We start from the raw sequence: 11,280 nt of genomic DNA on the forward strand, positions 1-11,280 counted from the left end.
ATCTTAAAGAAATGGCAACTTGCTGTGAAGTTTTGGGAAAGTTGAACCTTGTTGACCTAACCATTAGATCACACAGGCTTCTAGTCAGTCCAGCTTCATTGGCACTCCTCAGAACACCAGGTAAAGATGCAGAGGGGAAGATTCTTGGGTCTTCAACCAAGGAAGAGACTGAATATAGGTAGAGATAGATACACTAAGAGATCAAAATTTCTCCCACATTGGCTGTGGACCAGAAAAATCATGGAGACTAAAATTTGTGGAATTCTGACACAACTCCAGTTTCTAGTATCCATATACAACTGTCCATTGAAGAAGAATTAGTAGCTGAGTTTTTTTTTTAAATCCAATTCACATTATGTCCAGATTTTAATTAACTTATGATAAACATGTACTCTGTGGGTGTGATCTCTTTAGCATTGCTAAGATTTTATGCGTTTGTCTTCACTATACAGTCGTAGAGGAAGAAGTCTGTATTTTGTCTTAGGATTTGCTTTCCTGTATCATGATCAATTTTCTCACAGGTAAAATAAAGTAATACTTGCCTCACATTAATGACATATCATATGTAAAGTGGCTAACACATTATAGGTTCTAAATAAGGGTTAATTTGTTAGTAAAATTATAACTTTGTCTCCTTCATGTAACTAAGAAAGCAGACATTTTTTTTTTCCACGTTGGTTATAATAGTAGAGCAACCAATCTATTAAAGATGGGAAAATCAAGGACTTCAGACCTAGGTGGATTTCTAAATTTATCCATGAACATGTCAAATTAGGTAAAATAAGACTAAAAATGAAGGAGGGCTATCAAAAGGAAATAACTATAAGGAAAGTAAATTCTGACATTAAAATGACTTTAAAGCTCAGGGCAATGATCCTATTCAGATGGTTAGAACACAGATTAAATACACTCACATCGTGGGAAATCAAGGTGAGGTCACAGAAATAGAACTACCAACATTAGTGAATGAAGCCAGGAAATGTTGTTATTTTTCAGGCTTGAAGTTGAACTGGGAGACTTGTATGGCAATTTCAACTCTTATGTCAATGTTCTTTTCTTGAAGTCATATTACTCTAAAGAGTTCACTATGTTCATCTGAGACACATTAGTCAGTTTTTACTACTACAACTAAAATTCCTAAGAGAACCTGCTTAAAAATGAAGGATTATTTTAGCTCAAGAATTTGGAGGCTCACAGTCCAAGATTGGGCAGTCCCTTAAGTGTGGCATCTGATGAGGGCAGTGGATGTTGGACTGTGGACCGAAGAAGGGTTGCATGGCAAGCCAGGAAGCAAAGAGACAAGGAGTGCACTTGTACTTGTCTTCCTTGCCCATGTGCCTCTCTGTGTAAAGCCAGCATGATTTAATCATAGGCTCTGCCCTCAGCAATCTGACCCAATCTATTTAGCTTCCAGAAGTCCTGCCTTTAGACACAATAATTGGATTAAGTCTTGGACCCCTCATACATTAACCATTGACATTAATTCATAACCCATTAATGCTGTTGGAGACTAAGCCTCCAAAACATAGGTCTTTGGAAGACAGACAAATTCACATCCAAATTACACAGACTGAAGATCATTATTCTGCAAGTGCAGTTTCAAGATACATCATTGTGGGTGATACTATACAAAATGGGAAGTCCGTATGCCCTGCTCATGCAGCAGGTCGAGAAGACATGGCACTCCATGCCTCCAGGTAAGGACCCCACAATTTGACTGCTGGCAGGCAGTGGAAGCCCTAAGCACCTTCCCCTGCCCCCCACTCCCTGCTAAAGGGCCCTGTAATTGCAGATCATGTAAACAACTCTTGGATACAGCCCAGGCCCATTAGGCCCACCTGCAGAGCCATCCTGTCTATGTGACCTTCAAGCTGATTGGATAGGGATATTGGTGCCAGTGTCGGTTCTGTCCTATAGTCAGCGTTCCCCAGAGCTAGTTATGCTCTCTTTTCATCTGCTCTTTAAGACGTATGTGCCTGTGAATAAACACGGACATGTTCACCAAAGCCTGTCCCCAGTGTCTTTGTGGGGTAAAAGGGCACCGCCACCCTGCTCATCCTCCACAGTGTGGGTTAGCAGGACTAAGCTGCACACCATGTTAGTCAGAAATCTCTGGCCAATAACTTGCTATATCGTGATGGTCAATGTTTCATCTGGTATCCTTGTAAAGCTTGAGAGATTAATCCCATTTATATGGAATGATATTGTGATTTCCTCAGTCTAAATCTATAGATATGTGTATGTGCTACCTATACTTTGAAAGTTAAGTTTAAGAGTAAATTTCACATGCATTGGGTCAGTCTGAGTATATGTCAAATGTTATGTTAATAATGTTTTGGAAAACATGCTACATAAGAAAATCTGTCAATAGCCTTAACATTCCAACTTAAAATTGTCAGTTGCTTTTAAACAAGTGTTGTTGATTTGGAAGTTTTAAGAGATTTTCAAAAAACTCAGCTTGACTATATTTGTATGTCTTTTACATTAGAGTTATCAAATAATTTTTGAGGTGCTTAAAAATAAATCAGGAAAAACAAAGTGCATATTTATTGATAAACATGATTTAAGTATTTAAGGGCATTTATTTTAATTAAATTCATGAATGGCACTCACTGCCACAGTGGCATTTAAACTTCTGACTTATCCTCTCTGCAATTTAATGATGTTTACTATGATTCAGGTATTGTTCTAAGCCTTGCATATTGGGTAGGGAAGAAAAAAGCCATTATTTTAAATTGACTAACTTCTAGAACAGGAAACAAATGCTTTAATGACTACAAAATATCAGGCAGGTCAGATCCTTTGGAGGCAAAAGGCCAAGGAAGAGTGGGGAAGGAAAAGGAGGATGTTTAGGGAAGGGTGAGGGTTATTATTCTAGAAAAGTGGGCTAGGAAACCCTCATTGCCCAAATGATGTTTAATCAGAGACCTGTAGGAAATGAAAGAATGAGCCTTGGACTATTTTCCAGAAGACGGATGTGCTTTGGAAATAACAAGGAAAACAGGGCTCCAGAGAATAGTGAGGGAAGGTGGAGGATATTAGGATATTAGGATCTCAAGGAACCATGGAGGCCCAAACCACTTAAATCTTTATAGCTGTTTGAAAGGAATGTGGACTTTTATTCTGAGTGAACTAGGTGCCATGAGAGGATTTTGAATACTGGAGTGAACGAACAGATGAAAGATCTCTCTCTCTGCAATTCTACCTTTTTAAATAAATAAAATAAATAATGAAAAAAAAACCAATGAGACCAAGAGAGAATAAAATATCCTCTTTTTAAAAATCTTTAAAGTACTGAAAAGAAAACATGAATACAGAAAATTGTTAATCCAGAAAAATAAGAAAAAAAGAAAAAGCAAAAAGAAAAGAATGAAAAGAAAAGGGAAGAAAGAGGGAGGAAGGATCATTATATCCTTAGAATTGTATCTATGAACTACAAAGAATTTGTTCTCATTGTATTAATATCACAATGACACGAGAATTGATGAGAATTGTGTTTTATTAATTATCATGAATTTACTGTAACCCTGAGAATCCAATGTATTAATATATTCCTTAGAAACAGAAGTCTATTTCACTGAAAATATCCTTCAATAATGAAGAAGAAAAAAAGAAATTTTCATATTAAGTAAGTTAAGAAAATTTGCTGCCACAGACCAAGTATTCAAAGATATGAAAGAGGACATTCTTTATTTTCATTAAATATTTATTTATGCTTAAACTTTATTTTATTGTGGTAAGAACACTTAACATGAGACCTACCCACCAAGTAAATACAAGTTCAAAATCCATTATTGTAGACTGGAGACACAATATATACAGCAGAACTCAGTAGCATATTTATCTTGCATAATAGAAACTTCATTCTATTTATTAGTATCATTCGTCAGACTCTTTATAATGAAAAAAGTGATAATATAGAAATTCATATTCCCAGTAAAGAATCAATTTAGAATTATGATTTCTTTGGGATAAAAAGAGGATAGGAAGAAATTCAGATTTTCAGGAAAGAAGAGAGTATCAGAAGTGGTATGTATCTGGGTGGATGCAAATTAGAACTTTTTTTTGCCTTTGTCCTTTTGTCTTTATAAACCCTGCAAGATTTAAAACACTAAATATAACATTGTATTGACAATTTCATGATGTACATATTTATATATATACATATATATGTATGCAATATAGATACAACTGTGGTAATGAAAAGAATGGGAAGATATTAATCTAAAAGTGTACAGTTTCTGTATCTCATGTGAAGCAGTAACATTTACTCTGTGTATAGTGTAGTTCCTAGGTCAGTAAGTTAAAAAGAATGCAAAGGAAGATAACTGAAATAGAAAATCTGAAATGAAATTCTAAGAATACCCAAACCCTATGCTCACAAAAGACAGTAAAGTAGGAATAGAGAACCCAAAAACAAAACAAAACAAAACAAAAACACCACCAAAAACAACCAAAAAGCAACAACAAAAACACAGAAAAGCCACAAGAGTTAATTAGAAAACAAAATGTCAAATGGTGGACCAGCACCCATGTATATAAATAATCCTGTTTATTAAAGTTTTAACAATGGACCAACCACTTCAAATAAAGTTTGTTGTTTTATAGTAGATTAAACCAACCAAACAAATAAAAATAAGGCAAAACTCTGTGCTCTTTAAAACTACAGATTTTTAAAAATACACAGAAAAGTTAAAATAAATAGATGTAAAAGATAACTTATATAATCAGTAGGCGTCAGGAGGCTAGATTTTCAGTATTAACTTTAGATGTATTTGAAAATCAAATATATTAGCAAAGATAAAGAGGGACACTTCATAATGGTAAAAGTTTCAATTCTTCAGGATGTCATAATATTCACAAATGTGCAAAGCATTCCAAAGAGGTGAAATCAAAGTTGACAGAATTAAAGAGAAAAACAGGCACATACACAATCATCACAATTTTTACTGAGAACTGATAGGACAATTATACAAAAAAAAACAAAAAAAAAAAAAACAAAAAAAAAAACAAAAAAAACCAGAAAAACTGGTAGTATAGATGATCTGAACACTCTCATTTAGTCTGACTTAATAGATATTTTTTTTTTTTTTTTTTTGACAGGCAGAGTGGACAGTGAGAGAGAGAGAGAGAAAGGTCTTCCTTTGCCGTTGGTTCACCCTCCAATGGCCGCCGCGGCCGGCGCGCTGCAGCCGGCGCACCGCGCTGATCCGATGGCAGGAGTCAGGAGCCAGGTGCTTTTCCTGGTCTCCCATGGGATGCAGGGCCCAAGCACCTGGGCCATCCTCCACTGCACTCCCTGGCCACAGCAGAGGGCTGGCCTGGAAGAGGGGCAACCGGGACAGAATCCGGCGCCCCGACCGGGACTAGAACCCGGTGTGCCGGCGCCGCTAGGTGGAGGATTAGCCTAGTGAGCTGCGGCGCCGGCCTGACTTAATAGATATTACAGGACAAAAAAAATGACAAAGCACATTCACTTGAGTGCACATGGTGTTTTATTAAGAAAGACTGTATCTGCCAATAAACAGATTTCTACAAATTTAAAAATAATGAAATCATACCTTTCACTGATCTGAATGGAATTAAAGAAGAAATAAGTGATTGTAATACAATAAAACACCCTGCAAATACAAACAAACGTTTTCTAAATAGTCATTTACTTAAAGAAGAGACCTTAAAAGAAATTTGAATCTGCTTTGAATGGAATTGTAAACACACAACACATCAAAGTTTGTGAGATGCTGCTAATGCTTTATATACCCTTATAGGTCTCTAGGAGTGTTGAATAATGGATTAGCCACAGTGAGAGGGGAGGTGGAGTTTACTCTCATGGACAGTGCATTTTCAGAATCCCTTCCACTTTGGTCTTTGATCCTCTCTCATATTTTCCCCTGTCTTACACTTAGAAGACCCTCTGAACTTTAGAGTTACTGTTCTGCCTCTTCTCCTTCCTTATCTCTGCCCATGCTAATTCAGCTCTCAGAGGAAAAATATCAGGCTGGCAGGTAGGCCTCCTAGAAGGGAATCACTGCTTTACAATTAGGTCAGCAATTCCTCTGATTTTTTTTAGGATTTAGTGGAGGTTACAGAGAGAAAATGGCTATTGGGGTGAGAGAAAGTGAGACACAGTGGTACAGGAATCAATGCAGTCAATTCTTGAAGTGCAAGAAGCAGCTGGGTGTAAGAAGACAATTGGAGAATTCACCACTTTTAAAAAACAAGATTAGCAATCAGGGAAATGCAAATCAAAACCACAATGAGGTTTCACCTCACCCCAGTTAGAATGGCTCACATTCAGAAATCTACCAACAATAGATGCTGGAGAAGATGTGGGGAAAAAGGGACACTAAACCACTGTTGGTGGGAATGCAAACTGGTAAAGCCACTATGGAAGTCAGTCTGGAGATTCCTCAGAAACATGAATATAACCCTACCATACAACCCAGCCATTCCACTCCTTGGAATTTACTCAAAGGAAATTAAATTGGCAAACAAAAAAGCTGTCTGCACATTAATGTTTATTGCAGCTCAATTCACAATAGCTAAGACCTGGAACCAACCCAAATGCCCATCAACAGTAGACTGGATAAAGAAATTATGGGACATGTACTCTATAGAATACTATACAGCAGTCAAAACAATGAAATCCGGTCATTTGCAACAAGATGGAGGAATCTGGGAAACATCATGCTGAGTGAATTAAGCCAGTCCCAAAGGGACAAATATCGTATGTTCTCCCTGATTGGCGACAACTAACTGAGCACAAAAGGGGAAACCTGTTGAAGTGAAATGGACACTATGAGAAACAGTGACTTGATCAGCTCTTGTCCTGACGGTTGATGTACAATGTAATACCTTATCCATTTTAGTATTTTTTTTTGTTTTGTTCTAGTACCATTGGTTGAACTCTGTAATTAACACACAATTATTCTTGGGTGTTTAAAAATTTTAACTGAAATGTGATCCCTGTTAGGCACTTGGAAAACATTATGCTGAGTGAAATAAGCCAATACCAAAGGGAAAAATACCACTTGTTCTCCTTGATAGGTGACAACTAACTGAGCACCAAAAAGGAAACCTGTTAAAGTGAAATGAACACTATGAGAAACGGTGACTTGATCAGCCCTTACCCTGACTGTTGATGAGCAACTTGATATGTTATCCCTCTTAGTATTTTTTGTTTGTTTGTTCTACTTAATACTTTTGGTTGAATACTGTAATCAATACACAATTCTTAAGTGCTGAAACTTAACTGAAAAGTGATCACTGTTAAATATAAGAGTGGGAATAAGAGAGGGAAGAGATGTGCAATTCGAGACATGCTCAAGCTGACTTACCTCAAACGGCAGACTTAGAAACATACCAGGGGATTCTAATTCAATCCCATCAAGGTGGCATGTACCAATGCCATCTCACTAGTCCCAGTGATCAATTTCTGTTCACAATTGATCATAATGATAGGACTAAGAACCAAAGGGATCACAGAAATAAGACTAGTGTCTGCAAATACTAGCTGATAGAATCAAAAAGGGAGAGAATGATCCAACATGGGAAGTGAGATACACAGCAGACCCATAGAATGGCAGATGTCCTAAACAGCACTCTGGCCTCAGAATCAGCCCTTAAGGCATGCGGATCCGGCTGAAATGCCCATGAGACTATTTCAGGCATGGAAAGCCCAGGCACTCTGGGAAAAAAAAAAAAAAAGAAAACCTAAATTAAAGATCTCCGTGAGTGAGATCCCAGTGGAAAGAATGGGTCATCAAAGAAGGAGGTACCTTTCTCTGAAGGGAGGAGAGAACTTCCACTTTGACCATGACCTTGTCTAAAAATTATCATAGTCAGTGAACTCAGAGGGCTTCCATAGCCTTCGTAGCTCATGACAAGAGCCTAGGGTGATTACTGAGGCCATAAACAAGAGTGTCAATTTGTTAAGTCAACAACAGGAGTCACTGTGCACTTACTCCTCATGTAGGATCTTTGTCCTTAGTGTGCTGTACATTGAGATATAATGCTATAACTAGTACTCAAACTGTATTTTTCACTTTATGTTTCTGTGTGGGAGCAAACTGTTGAAATCTTTACTTAATGTATGCTAAACTGATCTTCTGTATATAAAGAAAATTGAAAATGAATTTTGATGTGAATGGAAGGGGAGAGGGAGTGGGAAAGGGGAAGGTTGTGGGTGGGAGGGACGTTATGGTGGGGAAGCCATTGTAATCCATAAGCTGTACTTTTGAAATTTATATTCATTAAATAAAAGTTAAAAAAAAAAGGCTTCCAGAGCCTTGGCATCTCATGACTAGTGCCTATGGAGGTTACCGACGCCATAAACAAGAGTGTCAAATTGTTAAGTCAACAACAGGAGTCACTGTACTTACCTCTCATGTGGGATCTGTCCTTAATGTGTTGTCCAATGTGAAGTAATGCTATAACTAGTACTCAAATAGTATTTTACACTTTTTGTTTCTGTGTGGGTGCAAACTGTTGAAATCTTTACTTAATATATACTAAATTGTTCTTCTGTATATAAAGAGAATTGAAAATGAATCTTGATGTGAATGGTAGGGGAGAGAGAGGGGGAAAGGGGAGGGTTGTGGGTGGTAGGGAAGTTATGGCAGGGGGAAGCCATTGTACTCCATAAGCTGTACTTTGGAAATTTATATTCATTAAATAAAAGTTAAAAAAAATGAGGCATTTGGAAAAAGAAAAAAATAAATTGGAATTGTTGGTATTCAAAAAAAGACTTATTTTATTATATTTGAAGGGCAGAATTACAGAAAGAAAGATCTTCCATCTACTGGGTCACTCCCCAAATGGCTGCAGTGGCCAACAGGAGCTGGGCAAGGTTGAAGTCACGGACCAGGTGCTTTCTCCATGTTTCCTATGTATGTGCAGGGACCCAAGCACTTTTGCCATCATTTTCTACTTTCCAAGGCCGTTAGCAGGGAGCTGGATTAGAAGTGGAGCAGCCGGACACAAATAGGTGTGCAAATGGGATGCCAGCATTCCAGGAGGAGGCTTTAGCTACTATGCCACAACACTGGTGAGGATTAACCACTTAGATGGGAGGAAGCAAAGGGTAGAGACTTATCTCCCTTATGCTCTGGAGGAAATGAAGAGTATAGGAGAAATCTTCAGTTCAATGGTACATCTCCAAGGATTCTGTGTGGTCTTCTCTCTGACAGGCACAGGGATTATGCCATCAATCTACCATCACTTCCCTGGGTTCCCAAGGCCCCATCCACTTACTATTTAAGAGGTTTCTATGAGATCCAACCGAATGCACTGGCATTGCCCACACAGTGTCTTTCAGATGGCGGCTACTCACAGTACTGGTGAGGAGATGTTTGACAATGTCTGGGAGCACAGAGGTGTAGCATCTTTGTTGCTGGACAGTGGGTGATCAACTGGCTGTATTGGTTTGGTGATCTTTACCAAGTGGGTAGAGAGGGAAAAGCCTCCGTTTGTTTCTGTGATTCTCACAAACTCCTAACTTGCTCATGTTGCTGCTCTCTCTTCCCAACCTGTGAAGTATTAATATTTTTCTTCTTTTCTCCACAAAAACACATTTTATTCTAATTCTTTTGTCAAATTGAATGCATCCTTACCCTTATAGTGTTCTCATCCTGAAATCCATGTGAAAATGAGTCTGAACTTAAATCTCACTTTTGACTGCAAGTAAAGGTTGAATATAACAGGGGATGGGCAAAGAAGACTGTTAAACATATCAACTAATATTTAAAAATGTTCCAGACAGAAGGACAAAGGCTACCTAAACATACAAATGGAGTTAAGAGAAAGGCACCTTGAGTATTTAGATGAGGAGATTATTTTCACCAATACATAGTCAAGGTCATCCACTAAGAATGGAGGCAGCAGCTTTACAATGTTCTGTATATGGAATCTCAGCATTCTGTATTTCTGTGAGATATTTGATGAATGAATGGGATAAATTCTTTTAGATAGTATATAAAACCATCACTTAAAACATCTGTAAAATAAAGAACATTATATGAGAATTACAGTTAAATTGTGAAAAGGATGAGTTTACCTTCAGAATTCAGTATTATTCCAAGTTGCAAAAATGCTTTCTTGAGTTTTTTTTTTAAATATCTTCTTGAAAAAAAAAGTAGATACATAGGAGTCAAAGAATTTAACTTAATCTCAGAATTTATCAAGACTTGTGTGATGTCTGGCCTTCAAATTCAGATTCAGCTGAAGAAACTGAGTTGAGGTTATTTCTTGTGCTGTAATAACCAATGTCCCCTCTTTTTCCTTTCTCAGTTATGCCAGCTGGCTCTATTTCTGCCTTTAGGCTGCCAGCATTCAGCAGCAAGACATTATTTAACTTCAGAAGAAAAATTGCTTGACTCTATAGCTTTAAAAGGACCATGTATTAGAATGCTATGTATGACAAGAATGTTCCCGTAAGGGAACTCGTTTTGTAAGCAACGAATGACCATAGGGAATAAACCATAGTATTTCATGAAGTGTTTGAGTCTCAGAATCTATCTCCTTCCTAAAACTTGCCAGGAAAGTCCTACCTACCGATTCCTACACTCATCAAGTTTAGAGAATATCTTCGGTTAACACCCCAACTACCTTTGGTGGCTGACTCTATTCTCTGTACTCTGTTGTTCTGCAGAGCAGGTAGGGGCTTCATGGAAATGAAATCAAGTCCTTGGATAGTATGTTGGATGCAGATGGCAGATAGCATCAAGCCCTAGTGTACCACAGTCTCTCCATCTCCCTCCCTAAGCTTATACTTTCCTTGTCTAGCTTTTATGATGGCAAGTTTTTTCTTAGTAAAATTTGCTCACTAAATTGAAGGAATGGTGAAACTGACCCTAGAAGATCCTTAATCACCAGATTCAGGGTGTTTTTTATTCCCCCTGTATATCACATCTTTGAGAGATTTTTTTCTCCCATAACCACAGGTCTCCAGAACAAAGGTATCTACCACCTCCACATACCCCTCTGATTGTCCTGTTTGCCGCATCAAAATTCCCTAAAAGACACCATAATGTTAAATGATCAGAAGAAGGTCATGCGCACTGCAAGACCAGCCAGGGACTTTGACACAAGCTGAACATGTGCCTCTCAGCCCCAGCTGAGAATTTTTACCCCTAATCTCTTGGCAGGCCTAGGAATTAAACGATAACTGCCTGGCTTCTTGCTCTGTGCTTTGCAGTAAACACCTTTCTTCCACCCTATTATCATTGATTAACTTTCTGTGCTTTGGGTCAATGGATCCAGTTTTAGAGCTTCTGTAGTAAC

The sequence above is a fragment of the Oryctolagus cuniculus genome, chromosome 5 (assembly GCF_964237555.1).
Source record: "Oryctolagus cuniculus chromosome 5, mOryCun1.1, whole genome shotgun sequence".
NCBI lineage: Eukaryota > Metazoa > Chordata > Mammalia > Lagomorpha > Leporidae > Oryctolagus > Oryctolagus cuniculus.